Source organism: Lissotriton helveticus, chromosome 12 (genome assembly GCF_964261635.1).
Source record: "Lissotriton helveticus chromosome 12, aLisHel1.1, whole genome shotgun sequence".
Classification (NCBI taxonomy): Eukaryota; Metazoa; Chordata; class Amphibia; order Caudata; family Salamandridae; genus Lissotriton; species Lissotriton helveticus.
The window spans coordinates 244,779,014-244,797,087 of record NC_136073.1 but is presented as its reverse complement, the minus strand read 5'-3'; positions in this window follow the sequence as shown (position 1 = coordinate 244,797,087).

Sequence of the window (18,074 nt, the reverse complement as noted above, 5' to 3'; positions counted from 1 at the left end):
TCCGTTTTTGTTAAGGGAGGAGGGGCACGTGGCGTCATTATAATCAACCATATAAGAGCACTTTTACATACATGTAGAATCGGTTTAACTGATTGACTTAAGTGACCATGCTGTTTATTTAGTTTTAATCAAAATTTGGAGGTAGAAAGGATAATATCGTATTTTTTGCCTTGTCTTTTATTTAAACACATAATTTGCACCAATGTCACAGGAGAGAATGTGATTGATGAAAAATGGAACGGTGGTCAGTAGGATACCATTTTACCAGTACTAGGTTTTAATTTAAGGGAATAATTGAATACTGTGGGCTGTAGTCTAGGTTTGCTTCATTTGAGGCAGTTGGACCAACGCAGGTTAAAGTAAACAAAGCACAGAACTGGAAACAAAATGGCTTATCTAAATGGGTGTTGTATGGAACGGTAGGTATGTCATGTTGATCTGTCTCGTATCATGATGTATTATTGGAAAGTAGAATGTTGAGGTGTTTAACGGCTTGTGTTGAAGGACGTGCTCCGTTGTTCCTCACCAGTGGGCTGTATTTTGATACTAGAAATACATTCTTGATTTCTTCATCATTTCCAGCCTTGCCTCATCTCATCTTTACAATGGCGACGAGTTGGTGCTAGTGTCTGCCCACTGTGATGGTAGACTTTTTTTTAATACAGACTAGCGGTGAACAGAGTTGACTACCATTGAGGAAGAAGAGCAGCTGTGCCAATATTTGCGCAGAAACATAGGTATTCAACAGCCAGTCTGTCGATAGCGGCCTTCTTTATATGGGCCGCGGATAATTTCAAAGTACTGTAATCGTATTTACTTTGTCTCCTTACCGTTATTTGCTGTTGGTGAAGCGCATGCTGGTACAGTGTATGTGCAAGTCTGCTGAGTGCTGCAGTATTAATTTGTAAAAAAAAAGTGCCAGGGCTGTCATCAGGAGGCCACTGCAGCTTCCACACATTACCCCTGCCATTGATAGTAACAACACAGTTAGTAACCATCACACTCTTGCAAGTGTGACAGTTCGGACTGTTTCAGGCCCCCAAAGCTATAAGAATGGCGGCAGGTAATAGTCAATTTTAATGAATATAGCTTTAATAATTAACTGTTGGGAATGCTTTTCCTTACTGCTTGCTAGGGCTGTTTGCTGGGGCCAGCTATCCTTGCAGCCGCTGCTACCAAGGAGATAGAGCTGCGCCTGGAGGCGCTTTAAAAGCCCACCAGCACTCCCGCAGTGAGAGACGTGCTCGGGCAAAGCCAGGGTCAAGGGCGGGACCATCTGCGCTCGTCAGTGACAGGAAGAAGGCAGGGCAGGGTCACATCCCTTTCAAGTTGTTAGTTGCAACAAGGTGAGTGCTTTCCAGGTTTATTCTTTCGGCTCACCCTGGCTGATACGAATCATTTTAAACAGACTATGGGGAAGCGCATTGGGTCAGCAAGGGGACGCCTCATTACCACCAGCAGCACCAATAGCATGGTTAACATCGTATCAGGGGAAATCGAACTTACTGAACACCGCTTGTGTTTGGGTAACAAGGGCCCACTGATTAACTCACAACCCACAGGGGCGCCACCTGATCTTGACTTTACGTTTGGTTTGGGCCCTGCAATTATACAGGACTCCCTGCAGCTTCATAACTACAGCGCTATTAATACCTTGCATGTTAGTGCAAGTTCATCTGGCCATAACATACTCGAGGCTCAATCCACTACTGACACTCCTACAATTGTGGAAAACCCGATTGCCAAATGCAAGAGGAAGTGCAGGAAACCTTTTTGCGTCAAAAGGAAACAGCCACCCATAATGGGCGCATCTCGTAACTGTTTGTCAGCATGGATGCAGTCCTCCCTAAGCACTGGCATCACTGAGGAAAGATTACATGGGATTTCGCACTGGGCAATAGAAATGTATAAAACTCAATCCAAAGCTGCCGCTACTTATTGTAGTGAGCTATGGGGGCATAAAGCAGGGAATGAACTTCTTAGTGTAGAAAATAATTTCCTCAGACGTCTCCTAGCTCTCCCCCGTGGCACACCCTTGCTCCCCTTGAGATTAGATGTGGGTCTCCCCTCTATAGCTGAGGATCTGGAATTAAAGCCTCTAAGATTCTGGCACAGGCTTTGGTCCACAAGCGAGCTTGCTCATTACAGGCAAGATCTCATCCATGTAATGAACTTGAACAAGCGCGATAAAATTCCCTGGTTGGTCTTCATTAAGAAAGAACTGTATCGCCTGAGACTCCAGGAGTTATGGGAGGTTCCTGAACAAGGTTGCCAAAGGGTCTCCCGCAAAAGACTGGTGGAAATACACAAGGAAAAAAGTTTATTTACTCAGGTGACAGCACCTAATAACGGCATCTTAACAGACCGGTTTTTGAATTCCAAAAATTCTTATCAATTTGAAGGCTTCTTGGACATTATTTTCCCTATTTTAGCACGAAAACTGTTCATCCAATGGAGGTTGGGCACCCTGCCTATTAAAACCTTTACCTGCAAATGGACAAAGAGTGACGATAAAATCTGTCCCGGGTGCAGTAATCATGATGAGGAGGAAATTTGTGTCCTGTTCTTCTGCCCAACCTACAATAGACCAAGGAAATACTGGCTTGTGCCATTATGTAGGAACTTGGGCATACGGAGCCATTTGAATTCTTATAGAATACTGAAAACTAGCATCCTGCCTTACATAGTCTTTGCAGTTGCCAAATACATAATGGCCATGTGGCAGATAAGGAATAAACTTTTAAAAGACTGAACATTGATATGAACTGTAATGTACTCCCTCTTATGAGTAGTCTTCTAAGGAATTTAATTTTTATGCAATGTTCTTCACATAAGGGAATGTTCTTTTTAATGTTTTTAATGTTGAATGTTTTTATTGTATCTTTTATGGTCTAATAGACCGAAATAAAGAATTTTTGGATTGGATTGGATTGGACACTCTTACAATTGTGGAAAACCTGATTGCCAACTGCAAGAGGAAGTGCAAGAAACCTTTTTGCGTCAAAAGGAAACAGCCACCCATAATGGGCGCATCTCGTAACTGTTTGTCAGCATGTATGCAGTCCTCCCTAAGCACTGGCATCACTGAGGAAGGATTACATGGGATTTCGCACCACTCCATCAGCACACAGACTGAGGCATTGCTGGGCAATGGGGGGGCTGGAGATACTATCACTAATATTGTTATTGACACTGTGCATAAGCAAATTAATAATATGCTAGATTGCAAACTTACCTCCCTTTTGGAACGTTTAGACCAGTTAGACATAGTTGTGGGAAAGCTTAGCCTGCTAGCAGTGACAACACAACCCAGGGCCTCCCCGTGGGCTGGAGCTATTGATAGCGACAGCCACTGCCCGATTACCATTGCTACCTCCTCAGCGCCCACTACTCCCTCACTTGTCAATTCTCCCAGCCGCAGCACATGCTTTACATGTAGACAAGTTAGGGATTGTTTCCTACCCAGGTCCAATGCAGCATTAAACCTCAATCTTAAGAGCGTAGTAATAATTCTGATTCCACACATGCTGGAATAGTGCCAGGCAACCCAAGAAGGAGCACAATAGATACCCTGAGTAGAAATCACCTAAGGCCTAACCCAGATGAGTTAAGCCTTCCCCCAGCACCTGTCCATATGCAGTGGCGGCTGGTGACATTTGAAATTGGTAGGGCGTAAAAGTTGCGGATGAGACGCGAAGCGAGCGTGAACGTCATAAGAGGGTGGGGGAGATTATCCCGAGAAAAAAGAGTGCAAATGGGGCATTTTAAAGACCATTTGACAAAGCAAAACGGTTTATAAAGCAATTGTGAAAGTGTAGACATACATACTATAGTTGACATCACCCGACAGGGCACAGGCCAAAATGCTAAAACCGTAGTTAAACACTGCTCCATGCATTCCGTCAGTCCCTCATGAAAACTCGTTATTTTTAGAGCTGAACTAAGGCTACGATATTTTTTTTATTTTTTACTCATCATCTCAAACTACCTTTCAGCTGGGATATGCAAGTATCCAGTCTCTGAAAAATTAAAAGCTGGACAGACTAGAACAGAGACATTGCCAGGCATTCATTCTTTGCAAGGAAACTGATATTTTTGGACAACAAGGAGACTCTGAGATAAACGTTAACCTGTTAACCTCTTTGTGTGGCCATACCCTGGGGAGTACATGAAAAAGCCTCTAAACCCAAAAATAACTGGAAAGTAACACTAGTCTAGAACCAAGTTTTAAAAAAAATGCAGCACAATTGTGATTATTCAGTCTTCCTATGCACAGACAGACGCATTACATTAAGAGCGGTTGGAATTGTTTTCACACTAGGATACAACTGTAGGGCACTTCAATAATTAATAACAAATAGTAAATGTTACACCATGTAGCATGCGCTTTCATTGTGTGGTTTCTAGGCGCCGATGACAGGTGCTGCGTCTGTTCTGGGACCAGATCAGCAGTGGGACGCACCCACCCCCAGATTGCACGGATGTGCACCTTCATTGCGTGAGTCAGGCACAGACCAGCGCAGCAGGGAGCACCAGCCCTCTCAGAAGTATAGGTTTTGCAGGAACACCACAGCTGTGTTGTTTTACACGGAGATTATTCCAGCTGCAAGCAAGCAAAGTGTTCAGGTGGAATAACCGGGGAAAAACATGCAAAATTAGCACTTGTCCGATTTCCGAATATTATGCCCGAAAAACTCTTAATTCATATTATTTCCCTGCACTCAGAATTAACGTGAACTCTGATAACAAGAATTATGAGGCAGGCAAATAGCAAAAAAATTGTTACTGGCCACTCGTAATGAGGACCTACAAAACACACAGACCATAGCGTATAGTACCCTTTTCAAACCATTATTCATCGTGTGAGGAAGGGACAGTATACTCTGCAAACATTCCTGCCCCTATAATGACTACAGTGTTTAACCTTTGATTACTTGTTTGTGCCGGCCGGGGTGTGCCATCATTTTGTAACTTGTGTAACGCAGTAAGCAATTTGTCAATTGTACATTTCATTTGTTTTTTAATTGGTGTCTGAAAAACTTCAGCGATCATGTCACACAATCCACCGTAGCTCACGTAAAAGCACATCATCACAATTAATTGAAATTCCCTCAAACAAGCTACAATAGTAATTATACGATAACGATGTTCATTTGCCATAATTTGCCACAACGTCACGCAGTCAGTCATCATCACTGTTGTGAGTCACAAAGCCTCGAAACCAATGATAATATTTATGCGTGCGTTGGCGTTAGCACGCAGACTGTGTCACTGAGTCAAAAGTGTTTTCTGAAAACGTGCACAGAATCCAGGCAGTCATAGTTTTACCTCTTTTATTCTTGTTTTGGTCACGGTGGTATCTCTGTCTCTGGCCCCGACTGCAACTGCTGCCTTTTGGCCTGCAGAGTCAGCTCAGCAACACCATCCTCGTGCACGCGGTAACTCAGCCAATCCTGGCGCAGCATAACATCGCCACTGCGCCAGGATTGGCTAAAAAGCAGCGCTAATACTGCCCATAATGAGACCCGGCTCCCCCGGGTCTCTGCCTGTGTGACGGCTATGGGAGGAGGAGGAGGGAAGGGGCTATTGCGTGTGTGCGCATGCGTGGGCAAGTCATAAAAATGACTTGTCCTAAATGCGCACACTGCTGCTGCCCTCCCTGCCATGCTGCGCTGATAATAAATCAGTGAGTCACACGCTGCCAGCCTGCCACTCACTCCCGCAGGCCCGCCCCCCACACCTTCCGTGATCGCGTTAGCTATTCTTGTTGTGTGCTCTGCGCTCATAATTTTACTTTTCAATTTGCAGGCAGTGTAAGTGACAGCAGTGACGGCCGTCCATGTGGGTAGTGGGGCAACGCCCCAACGCCCCTAATGGACGAACCGCCACTGTCCATATGCACTACTGTTGCCTGGTGTCCCAACCCTCAAGAGGGACCAGAGGGAGTCCCGGGCTGACCTACCCAATAAATGTGTGGATTGGCTAACAAAGAACAGGAGGTTCCACCCGTCAGACATGAATGAGATTATCATGGTCCGCAGAGCGGGTGGGTTGGTATGTCCCCCAGAATATAGATGTAGATTGCATTGTGATTAATTTCCGCAAGCCATCCATGGTGCGATCTGTACTTAGATCTTGTGAGTCAACACTTAACCACAGCACTAACATATGTCTCCTACCGCTGGGTTATTTTTACAATCCAATTTCGGGTCCCCTGCAAATGAGCGGGCATTTCCCATTTTACATAACTGGTTTCAGGCCCTATCTGATTTTGATACCCAGGACTGACTATCGCCCTCTCTGGAACTCGTTGACATTCCCTACTGGCTTGTGCTCCCTCTTCCCACAACTAAGACTGATGATCAACAAGCGCCATCCAAGGTCTTAGTTGAAACAGATCTAAGCGTCTTGAGTTGGAACGTGGCTGGCCTCCAGTCTAGGTTGGGGACCCAGACTGGTTAAAGCTGGTAAGACAGCAGGACATAGTTATGTTCCAAGAGACATGGGCAACTCAAGAACTCCATATTGATGGGTTTGAATGTCATAACATTGTAGCACCAATCCCCAAGTCTTGCTGACCCTCGGGGGGGGCTTATCAATTTGGATAAATACTGCCACAGGCTGCAGCATTAAGGCCCTATGCTCCAAAAGCAACAATTTCCAAGTCTTATATATAAGGGGCGTCTCTTTCTACTTAATTAATTTTTATATTAATGATTTCCATTCGACACCCAATGGAAATGTTCTTAAATTATTTGATTTTATCGCCAATTTAGACTGTCATAAAGAATCCATTAAACCTGCAGGCATTTGCCTGGGAGGCAATTGTAATGTAAAATTATTAGACACAACACACAGTACAGGCCCCAGTGGCAGTGCGCAAATTTGCAGCAGGATAATGGAAATGACATGTCATTTGAATACACACAATCTTATCAATACCATGGAAATTGCGGGTGTAACACTAGACAATAACCATCCTGTGCCAACATTTAGAGGGAGTGGTTGTGCATCCACTATAGATTATGTTTTTATTTCCCCTGTCCTTGAAGACTACATAATGAAAGCTGAAGTCAGTGCCACAACTCATGGGGACCACAAATCAATTAAAATAGTGTTGAGACTATCCCCCGGCCAACGTTCGCCTCAGAATGTGGTGCCAAGAATTTTTTACCCTCCACTGCTAACCTAAGATGATCTGGTGGGGCTTTAACAACATCGAACTGTTCCAGATATTTGCTAAGGCTTATCTGCATCTTATTAACTCCTGTCTATCAGCCCTTGACCCCCACCGTGAGGCAGTTTCTGATTTTACCAAACTTTGTTCAGCTTTTCAATCCTCATTATCGGAGCCTATCTCCTCTGTTCAATGTGGACATAGATGGTTTGATCATGAGTGTTCTGAAGCCAATAGACTGTTACGCAAGGCACTGTCAACCAGTCCAAGGTGTATCTCTGAAGTGAAATTGGCAAGGCAGAGGAACAAGCTAGCGACTGTCAATAGGAAAGAGGAAATATTGAAAGAGCACTGGGAAGCACTTGTCAAAGCCGCAAGTATAAAAAAGGGAACACCTTTTAGGCAGCTGTTAAGGATTTGAGAACAACAGGGCAGTTATTAACTCCCATAAACTGCACTATAACAAGCAAGGCATGGGAAAATCATTTTTCAAAGATCTATAGTGCCCCTGTACAAAAAGTAGATCATTTTAAGCATAAGACTCTAACTAGGATCCAGATAACGTTGACTGAGTTTGAGGAAGCCATCCACCAAAGCGTGGGCAATAAAGCCCTGGGCCCACATGGGCTACCTATCAATCTCATTAAATATAAACCAGACTTTTGGGCGCCCCTTCTTTTAAATGTTTTAAATAATTTAATGCATGCCTCGTTACCCAGCACATGGACAACAAGTATTATTGTCCAGATTTTTAAAAAGAGTGATCGCTCCCAACTCAACTGCTACAGGCCTATTTCCCTAATAGATAATACTTTAAAAATCCTGGGCAGAGTCCTATATAATAAGATCTTAGATTGGGCCGAGGACAATTGCGTTTTAGAGCCCTACTAATTGGGTTTTAGGAGCAAAGTAGGCATTAACGAACAATGCATAAACCTCGACTTAATCATCCGCAAATACACCATAGCCCGGCGCTCGCCAATGTACTTGGCCTTTATGGATCTGACCTCTGCCTTCAACTTTGTTAATAAGTCAAGAATATGGTCGATCCTCTTGGCCTGTGGCTTGGATGAGGCACTGGTGCACTTCCTAGTGCACTTACATAAAGATCTAAAGGCCCGGGTTAGGATCAGCAGCGGGGGTGAAGTCTCTGATGACATTAAAGTAAGCAGAGGGATCAGACAGAATTGTGTCCTAGCCCCTCTCCTTTTCATCATTTACATTAATGGCCTGTATAAATCATTGACCACACTGACCAATGATGTCCCCAAAGTAAATGGCAAAACACTCCCCGTGCTACGGTACACCGATGACGCGGTCCTTATGGGCCGCACACCCAACACCTAAAGCATTTTAGTGCAGGGGTTTGTTGATTTTATGGCCAGCTTGGATCTAAGTACTAATTAAAAAAAATCTTTTATAATGTCCTGTGGGCCGAGGAAACACCTATTACATTTTATATCTGTGGGAGATCAGAAACTAAAAAACACTAGCACTTTTCCTTACCGAACACATGGCGTTCTGCAGGAGCAAGTTCTCAAAGGCCTCCAAATCAATACTTAGGGGCCCATTAGGATGTCGGGCGGATTGCCCCCCGCCAGGCTGGCGGTAGCCACCGCCGGCCTGGCGGGGGCAATCCGCCCGACATCCGCAAGTGAATTCCCCCCGCCATATTAGTATGGCGGGGGGACCGCAGTGGACGGAAAGACCGTCCGCTGCTTTTCTGCCCCGGTCGCCTCACGGCCGGGGCCGAAAAGGATTAATATGGTGGTGGTGTCTAATAGACACCGCCAGCCATATTACGATGGGCCAATTCAGATGCCTTTCCGTGGCGGCGGCGGCGGCATGCGGTCTTCACTCTGGGGGCCCCCTGTCGGCCCCCAGAGTGAAGGAGGAGTGGGGGGTGCACATGGGGGGTACCCCCCAACATTTGCATACACGAAGCAGCAGGCACCGCGCGGTGCCTACCGGTTCGTGTATGCAAATGCATGCATTTCTGACATTGTAGCGGGCGGTGCAGTGAGCACCGCCCGCCACAATGTTAGAAATGAGGGATGCGCCCGCCACTGTGGCGGGCGCATCCTAATGCTAACGTCGGGACCCCCGCCCTTAAGGCGGGCGGTCCCGTTTTCTACAAGGGTGGCGGGCGGGCAAAGTCCGCCCGCCATCCTAATGGGGGCCTTTGTCTCCCACTGTCATGCCTCAAGCCCCTTCCCCGTGCGCTATCCCTTTAATTAGTGCACTACTTAAGATTTCTTGACCCGGGGAGCGACGCTTCACGTTCTTGCGTCTAGCTCCGTCGGGTCCGTCTGTTGCCTGACTTCCTGTGCCTGACTTCCGTTCCTGAGTATTTGCGTTCTGTTGTTTGTGAGAGTTCGCGGCTCTGTGGGGCCGTTCCTAGCCTCCGTGGTCTCTCTCTTTGTTTAGGAGCAAGCGCCTTGCCTATGCGTTTGTTCCTTGTGACACGGACTGTGTCACTTTCCATTGCCTTATTTTCTCCCTTTTCTTTTGGTGTCCCGCCCGGCGGTCGGGTTTTGCTCCGCCATCCGGCGGGATTCCTCTTCTTTTCTGCAGCCCTCGTTGTTGCTCCGCTTGTCAGCCGGGCTTGTTCTCCGCTGACAGGCCGGGCGAGCTTTCTCCCTTCATTTACACTCACCGGGGAGCTCCGCTGGTCAGCCGGGTTTCCTCTCCGCTGGCGGCCGGGTTTTCCTCGATGAGTTAGTATTAGTCAGTTAGGGTTTTTTCCTCTTCATTAATTTTCTTATGCCCTGCCCGTCCCTACTCCCAGCATTCCTTGGGGTACTTACACTTGTGGAGTATCAAGTATTTGGACTTGGTATCTTGCGTGGACCAGAGTGGATCGGGCTACAGCTGCACGTCCCAGAATCACGGTAACAGCGCATTATTGCGCTGCACATATATATATTGTTATCAAAAGATTGTGTTGTAGTGTGTAAATCCTGTTTTGTTTATTGTAGATGTTTCACCAGCTAATACGAATATTGGCAACTGCGTTATTGAATCTTCTCAAACCTTTGGGGTGTGTTTCTTGGAGGTCCAGACAGAAATCAGAGTGAGCAGCATAAATTCGTAGCTTGTATTACCAGCAACATAGTGACACTAGACTTATGTATATATTGCCTCCTTCACTGCAGCTCCAGATAAATCCCTTACCAGAGGTTCTTCCATTCAGGGACGTTAACACACATCAATCTAGGTATGAGAGGATATTTAACAGAATTGTGAATGTGATTGTCCTATTCAGTCTCAAGAATATCACTCATTTGCATTGCAGTCTACCTCGTTGCCAAGCCCTCAAGAAGGCTGAAACATCCAGTCTGAAGACCATCATCACACAATTGTTACCCCCACCTTTCCTTGTTTTGTCTCCCTGTTTTCCCCTGTTCCGCTTCTTGTGCTCTAGTGTTCGATAGAGTCGGAAGGCTGCAGGGGAAGGCTGTGGATTATACTTCGGATTCCTGACGCTCCTGCGGAAACGACTTGTATCCTTTACACCCACCGCCCAAAAGAACAGCTGCCCTTTTAGCCAGTGTAATTTTTTTTTATTCCCAGTGCATACCAACAGCCACCTACGGGGCAGAGGTTTGGGGTATCGCTAATAGTCATAGTATCCAACCAGAAGAAAATAGAATTTGTAGGAAACTATTAGGTGCACCAATATCCACCGCTCAGTACGTCTACCACAAAGAACTTAATTTAAATTATATAGAGTATTTAATAAGGGCCCGTCCTGCCCTAGTCTGGGTTTCTATATGGAAAAATCCGGCAGCGTCTCTCACAAGAGAGATCATAGGTGATTGCATTAGCTGCAAGAAAGGGCAGGACGTCCCGTGGCTGTGTGGAGTGAATCGGAGCCTAAGCAGTGTTAACCTAGGAAGGCTTTTTCTAACCCCCAAGCACAGCTGAGACTATAGACAAAAACGCCCTCAGGAATGCACCTTACACGCTCTATGGCACGGAAAGGATGGAGAGGGAATCTGATAAATAATCTGTTCTTAATTTTATGACCATTGAACATGTTGTACACCCTTTGGCCTGCCCTTGAGTCACTGGGAGAGGGGTCTCCTCCGCTTAAGGGCAGGCACTGTAACATTTTTGCTGTGTTTCCCTCTCGGTTACAACACAAATTGTGACTCTCTATCCTACCCGTACGTTGGACAGAGCGGCCAAACCATTTTACATTTTTTATTCTTCTGCAAGTTTTATACAAAATATGCTAAGCGGCTTTTAATTCCTTTTTTTTTTTTAAACATACCCATGCGTCTGGTAGATGCCTACAGGAGGATACTTACATTGGTAGACAAAGAGTTAATTTTCAGTGTCGGCATTTTTTGAGAATTGCCGTGCAGGCCCGCAATATGATGTGCAACCCCTGAAATGTTTCTTTCTTTTATGTATGTGCTTTTATTCAAACACATGTGTTTTAAATATTATGGGGTCCATTAGGATGTCGGGCGGTGGCACTACCGCGGCGATGGCGGGGCGGAAAAACAGCTTTTTCCGCCCGCGAGCAGCGGAACTCACGTCCGCCAAATTAGGATAGGTAAACACAGGTCATTTCCCGTCCGCCGCGGAGCGCCGCGCTCCGCCATCAAGGTGCGCCCGCCACCGCGGCGGCTGGAGCCAATCGAGACCCTCCGCCGCGGCCGATGACGTCCGCCCCGCTCGACAAATTAGGATGGCCCAAACAAGCAGACGCACGGCAGCGGAGACACCGCACAGCTGAAGCAGGCGGAAAGTCGACAGCGGAGCACGAACGCCGAGACCCGACATGAACCCCATGGACCCAGCCCTCCACATGCATCCGGTCATGTACCTGCTGCAACACTATCGCCAGATGGGCCGCCGCGGACGCCGTCGCAGGTACGCCACTACACATATGCACCACACAACACACATGCCGACACAGTGCCCAAACAAAACACTGGCATCCTGCTGGGGGGCACAACACATTCACATGGGCACCCACACATCACCCACCTCACAACAAGGCACCCCACGGCATCCGGAACACACAACGTCCGCCAACCTGCAGCAACGTCACGGTCACGGACACGTAACCGCTGCGGTCAAAACATGCGCACTATGCAGAAGGCAGGGCAACACCAAGGCATGGCCAGGTCCCAAACATCACAGTGACACACCACCCCGACCAACACTGCACCCCACCCGAGCTAGTCACAGGCCAGGTGCCTATCCCGTGCACCCCCATGCACACCAACAAGCACTGTAACAACAAGCACAATATACACACACTGCGACACACAACCAGGGACACAGGCACTGCAGGATTGGCTGACAACGAACACACAACACCAGTGCACTCCCCACAGCCCACACAATTGCATACAATCATCCACACAGGGCAAGACAAAACAAACAACAGGCATACAACTCCTGGCTGCCACATGTGTGTCTCACACCATACAGGGGCACACATACATACACTACAAACTAACGCCCTTCACACTGCACACCTCTGCCACACCCAACACCACACATGCCATGTAAGCCATGCCACCAGGACTAAGGGCCAACACAAGACGACCATACATACACGCCTGGGCACACAGAAAGGAAAACACACACACCTCATCACATCATAGACATCGACTAAACCACAGCACAGCTGCACACCCTGTGCTGCCAGTGTCCCCCAAGGTGACCTGTGAACAGTGTATGCAGCAATAGCAATTCACCAACACGAAAACTGCATGGCCTGTAAAATAGCCATCACAGAGTACAACATCAGCAGGGCCAGAATGGACTGAAGACCCTGTCCCCCCTGTCTAATAATCATATGTTTCCAACAAGGGGTGGTGATGGACAGAGTCTCTGAATTAAGCAGAGTACTCTCACCCAGTCAAGAGATCAGGGCTAGATCCAACACCGTTTTTTAACTCATTGCACCATCCCAGTTTCAGAACCTGGCTGTATGCAGGTTGGCGGACGTTGTGTGTTCCGGATGCTGTGGGGTGCCTTGTTGTGAGGTGGGTGATGATCTTTTGACTGGGTGAGAGTATTCTGCTTAATTCAGAGACTCTGTCCCTCACCACCCCTTGTTGTAAATATTTTTGTCCACCCTAAGCGTGGAAGGGTATACTCAGACATGAGTCCCTTACTCATTGCACCATCAGGATTCAAGCAAGCCGGGCCGAAGACGGCTGTAATGCCAGAAACCGGTCCCCGGAAGCTTGTTTCCTTCCCAGTGTAAGAATTGGCTTTTGTAGTTTGGTTTGCCCTGTTCCCATCATGCACTGGGACAGGAACAGACTAATTTGCATACAGCCAGGTTCTGAAACTGGGATGGTGCAATGAGTTAAAAAACGGTGTTGGATCTAGCCCATATCTTTTGACTGGGTGAGAGTATTCTGCTTAATTCAGAGACTCTGTCCCTCACCACCCCTTGTTGTAAATATTTTTGTCCACCCTAAGCGTGGAAGGGTATACTCAGACATGAGTCCCTTACTCATTGCACCATCAGGATTCAAGCAAGCCGGGCCGAAGACGGCTATAATGCCAGAAACCGGTCCCCGGAAGCTTGTTTCCTTCCCAGTGTAAGAATTGGCTTTTGTAGTTTGGTTTGCCCTGTTCCCATCATGCACTGGGACAGGAACAGACTAATTTGCATACAGCCAGGTTCTGAAACTGGGATGGTGCAATGAGTTAAAAAACGGTGTTGGATCTAGCCCTGATCTTTTGACTGGGTGAGAGTATTCTGCTTAATTCAGAGACTCTGTCCCTCACCACCCCTTGTTGTAAATATTTTTGTCCACCCTAAGCGTGGAAGGGTATACTCAGACATGAGTCCCTTACTCATTGCACCATCAGGATTCAAGCAAGCCGGGCCGAAGACGGCTGTAATGCCAGAAACCGGTCCCCGGAAGCTTGTTTCCTTCCCAGTGTAAGAATTGGCTTTTGTAGTTTGGTTTGCCCTGTTCCCATCATGCACTGGGACAGGAACAGACTAATTTGCATACAGCCAGGTTCTGAAACTGGGATGGTGCAATGAGTTAAAAAACGGTGTTGGATCTAGCCCTGATCTTTTGATTGGGTGAGAGTATTCTGCTTAATTCAGAGACTCTGTCCCTCACCACCCCTTGTTGTAAATATTTTTGTCCACCCTAAGCGTGGAAGGGTATACTCAGACATGAGTCCCTTACTCATTGCACCATCAGGATTCAAGCAAGCCGGGCCGAAGACGGCTGTAATGCCAGAAACCGGTCCCCGGAAGCTTGTTTCCTTCCCAGTGTAAGAATTGGCTTTTGTAGTTTGGTTTGCCCTGTTCCCATCATGCACTGGGACAGGAACAGACTAATTTGCATACAGCCAGGTTCTGAAACTGGGATGGTGCAATGAGTTAAAAAACGGTGTTGGATCTAGCCCTGATCTTTTGACTGGGTGAGAGTATTCTGCTTAATTCAGAGACTCTGTCCCTCACCACCCCTTGTTGTAAATATTTTTGGCCACCCTAAGCGTGGAAGGGTATACTCAGACATGAGTCCCTTACTCATTGCACCATCAGGATTCAAGCAAGCCGGGCCGAAGACGGCTGTAATGCCAGAAACCGGTCCCCGGAAGCTTGTTTCCTTCCCAGTGTAAGAATTGGCTTTTGTAGTTTGGTTTGCCCTGTTCCCATCATGCACTGGGACAGGAACAGACTAATTTGCATACAGCCAGGTTCTGAAACTGGGATGGTGCAATGAGTTAAAAAACGGTGTTGGATCTAGCCCTGATCTTTTGACTGGGTGAGAGTATTCTGCTTAATTCAGAGACTCTGTCCCTCACCACCCCTTGTTGTAAATATTTTTGTCCACCCTAAGCGTGGAAGGGTATACTCAGACATGAGTCCCTTACTCATTGCACCATCAGGATTCAAGCAAGCCGTGCCGAAGACGGCTGTAATGCCAGAAACCGGTCCCCGGAAGCTTGTTTCCTCCCCAGTGTAAGAATTGGCTTTTGTAGTTTGGTTTGCCCTGTTCCCATCATGCACTGGGACAGGAACAGACTAATTTGCATAGAGCCAGGTTCTGAAACTGGGATGGTGCAATGAGTTAAAAAACGGTGTTGGATCTAGCCCTGATGTTTTGACTGGGTGAGAGTATTCTGCTTAATTCAGAGACTCTGTCCCTCACCACCCCTTGTTGTAAATATTTTTGTCCACCCTAAGCGTGGAAGGGTATACTCAGACATGAGTCCCTTACTCATTGCACCATCAGGATTCAAGCAAGCCGGGCCGAAGACGGCTGTAATGCCAGAAACCGGTCCCCGGAAGCTTGTTTCCTTCCCAGTGTAAGAATTGGCTTTTGTAGTTTGGTTTGCCCTGTTCCCATCATGCACTGGGACAGGAACAGACTAATTTGCATACAGCCAGGTTCTGAAACTGGGATGGTGCAATGAGTTAAAAAACGGTGTTGGATCTAGCCCTGATCTTTTGACTGGGTGAGAGTATTCTGCTTAATTCAGAGACTCTGTCCCTCACCACCCCTTGTTGTAAATATGTTTGTCCACCCTAAGCGTGGAAGGGTATACTCAGACATGAGTCCCTTACTCATTGCACCATCAGGATTCAAGCAAGCCGGGCCTAAGACGGCTGTAATGCCAGAAACCGGTCCCCGGAAGCTTGTTTCCTTCCCAGTGTAAGAATTGGCTTTTGTAGTTTGGTTTGCCCTGTTCCCATCATGCACTGGGACAGGAACAGACTAATTTGCATACAGCCAGGTTCTGAAACTGGGATGGTGCAATGAGTTAAAAAACGGTGTTGGATCTAGCCCTGATCTTTTGACTGGGTGAGAGTATTCTGCTTAATTCAGAGACTCTGTCCCTCACCACCCCTTGTTGTAAATATTTTTGTCCACCCTAAGCGTGGAAGGGTATACTCAGACATGAGTCCCTTACTCATTGCACCATCAGGATTCAAGCAAGCCGGGCCGAAGACGGCTGTAATGCCAGAAACCGCTCCCCGGAAGCTTGTTTCCTTCCCAGTGTAAGAATTGGCTTTTGTAGTTTGGTTTGCCCTGTTCCCATCATGCACTGGGACAGGAACAGACTAATTTGCATACAGCCAGGTTCTGAAACTGGGATGGTGCAATGAGTTAAAAAACGGTGTTGGATCTAGCCCTGATCTTTTGACTGGGTGAGAGTATTCTGCTTAATTCAGAGACTCTGTCCCTCACCACCCCTTGTTGTAAATAATAATCATATGGCCACATAGAGCCTTGCAATGGTGATTTACAAAATAGAGCATGGTACTCAGTCAAGCATATGCAAACAAGAAAAGTACTTTAATCAGTAAGGAGACAGAGAAAACACACCATAAGTAACTGTATTTATTCACATATTGCACAGATGTAGCTACACAACATTAGTAGACACCAGCAAGTCACAAAATCATGTACAAATGGCACAGCCTATGCACTGGTCAAACACAATCGGGAAGTGCAGAGTCCTTGGCAGAGCAGAGTACATCAGAGCAACAGGCCCAGAGTCCTTGGCAGAGCAGGGCAGAGTACATCAGAGCAACAGGCCCAGAGTCCTTGGCAGAGCAGAGTACATCAGAGCAACAGGCCCAGAGTCCTTGGCAGGGCAGAGTACATCAGAGCAACATGCCCAGAGTCCTTGGCAGAGCAGGGCAGAGTACATCAGAGCAACAGGCCCAGAGTCCTTGGCAGAGCAGGGCAGAGTACATCAGAGCAACAGGCCCAGAGTCCTTGGCAGAGCAGGGCAGAGTACATCAGAGCAACAGGCCCAGAGTCCTTGGCAGAGCAGGGCAGAGTACATCAGAGCAACAGGCCTAGAGTCCTTGGCAGAGCAGGGCAGAGTACATCAGAGCAACAGGCCCAGAGTCCTTGGCAGGGCAGAGTACATCAGAGCAACAGGCCCATAGTCCTTGGCAGAGCAGGGCAGAGTACATCAGAGCAACAGGCCCAGAGTCCTTGGCAGGGCAGAGTACATCAGACCAACAGGCCCAGAGTCCTTGGCAGAGCAGGGCAGAGTACATCAGAGCAACAGGCCCAGAGTCCTTGGCAGGGCAGAGTACATCAGAGCAACAGGCCCAGGAACACACCCAGATCGCTAACAATGGTCTAGAGTAGCACACCTCTGTGTGGCACAGGCGTCTGAGGGTGTTGACAACTCACTCCTGGCTGTCATGTGGAGTGGGACCTGGCTGTGTGTCAGGGACTGCAGGTCCACTTGACTGGTGTGACAGAGGGACATGTGATGTGGCTATAACAGAGGGCCTGCAAGGTGGAGGGCTGTGCGGACCAGGTGGCACCGTGGCACGTGGAGGTGGAGTCATGCACGCCCTTGACACAGTGTGGGTGGGAGAGGTTGGAGGGGTGCCCTTCCACTTCTTCGGAATATGAATTTGCTTCCCTGTCATGGGGTTGATGGGAAGTGGCGTTGACACCACCGGCACACCCCCCAACTGTCCCACATCAGGGGCAGGCACTGGCACTCCCTCTGGAGAAGTGCTTGATCCTGCAGTACGCTTGGGCTGGCTACGCCTCCGGACCACCTTACCCTCTCTGGAAGGTGTACCCCCCACAGTGACCACCTTCCCACTTACCCCAGGGGTGGTGTCTACAGTGCCCTCCTGTCCCTTCTTGCCAGGGATGGCCACAACACTGCCCTCCTCTACCTGAGTCACTGGCCTGGACACAACACTGCCCTCCTTTGCCACAATGACTGGGCTGGTCACAACAGGGGTCTCCTCTGCCACAATGACTGGGCTGGTCACAACAGGGCTTCCCTCCACCTGCCTCGATGTACTTTGTTCTGGGGTTGATGTGGTAGGTGGTTGTGTCCCTGTGCTCTCCCCAGGTGTAGCCATGACATCCCACACATCCTCTGTGGGCATAGCTGAGTCAATTTC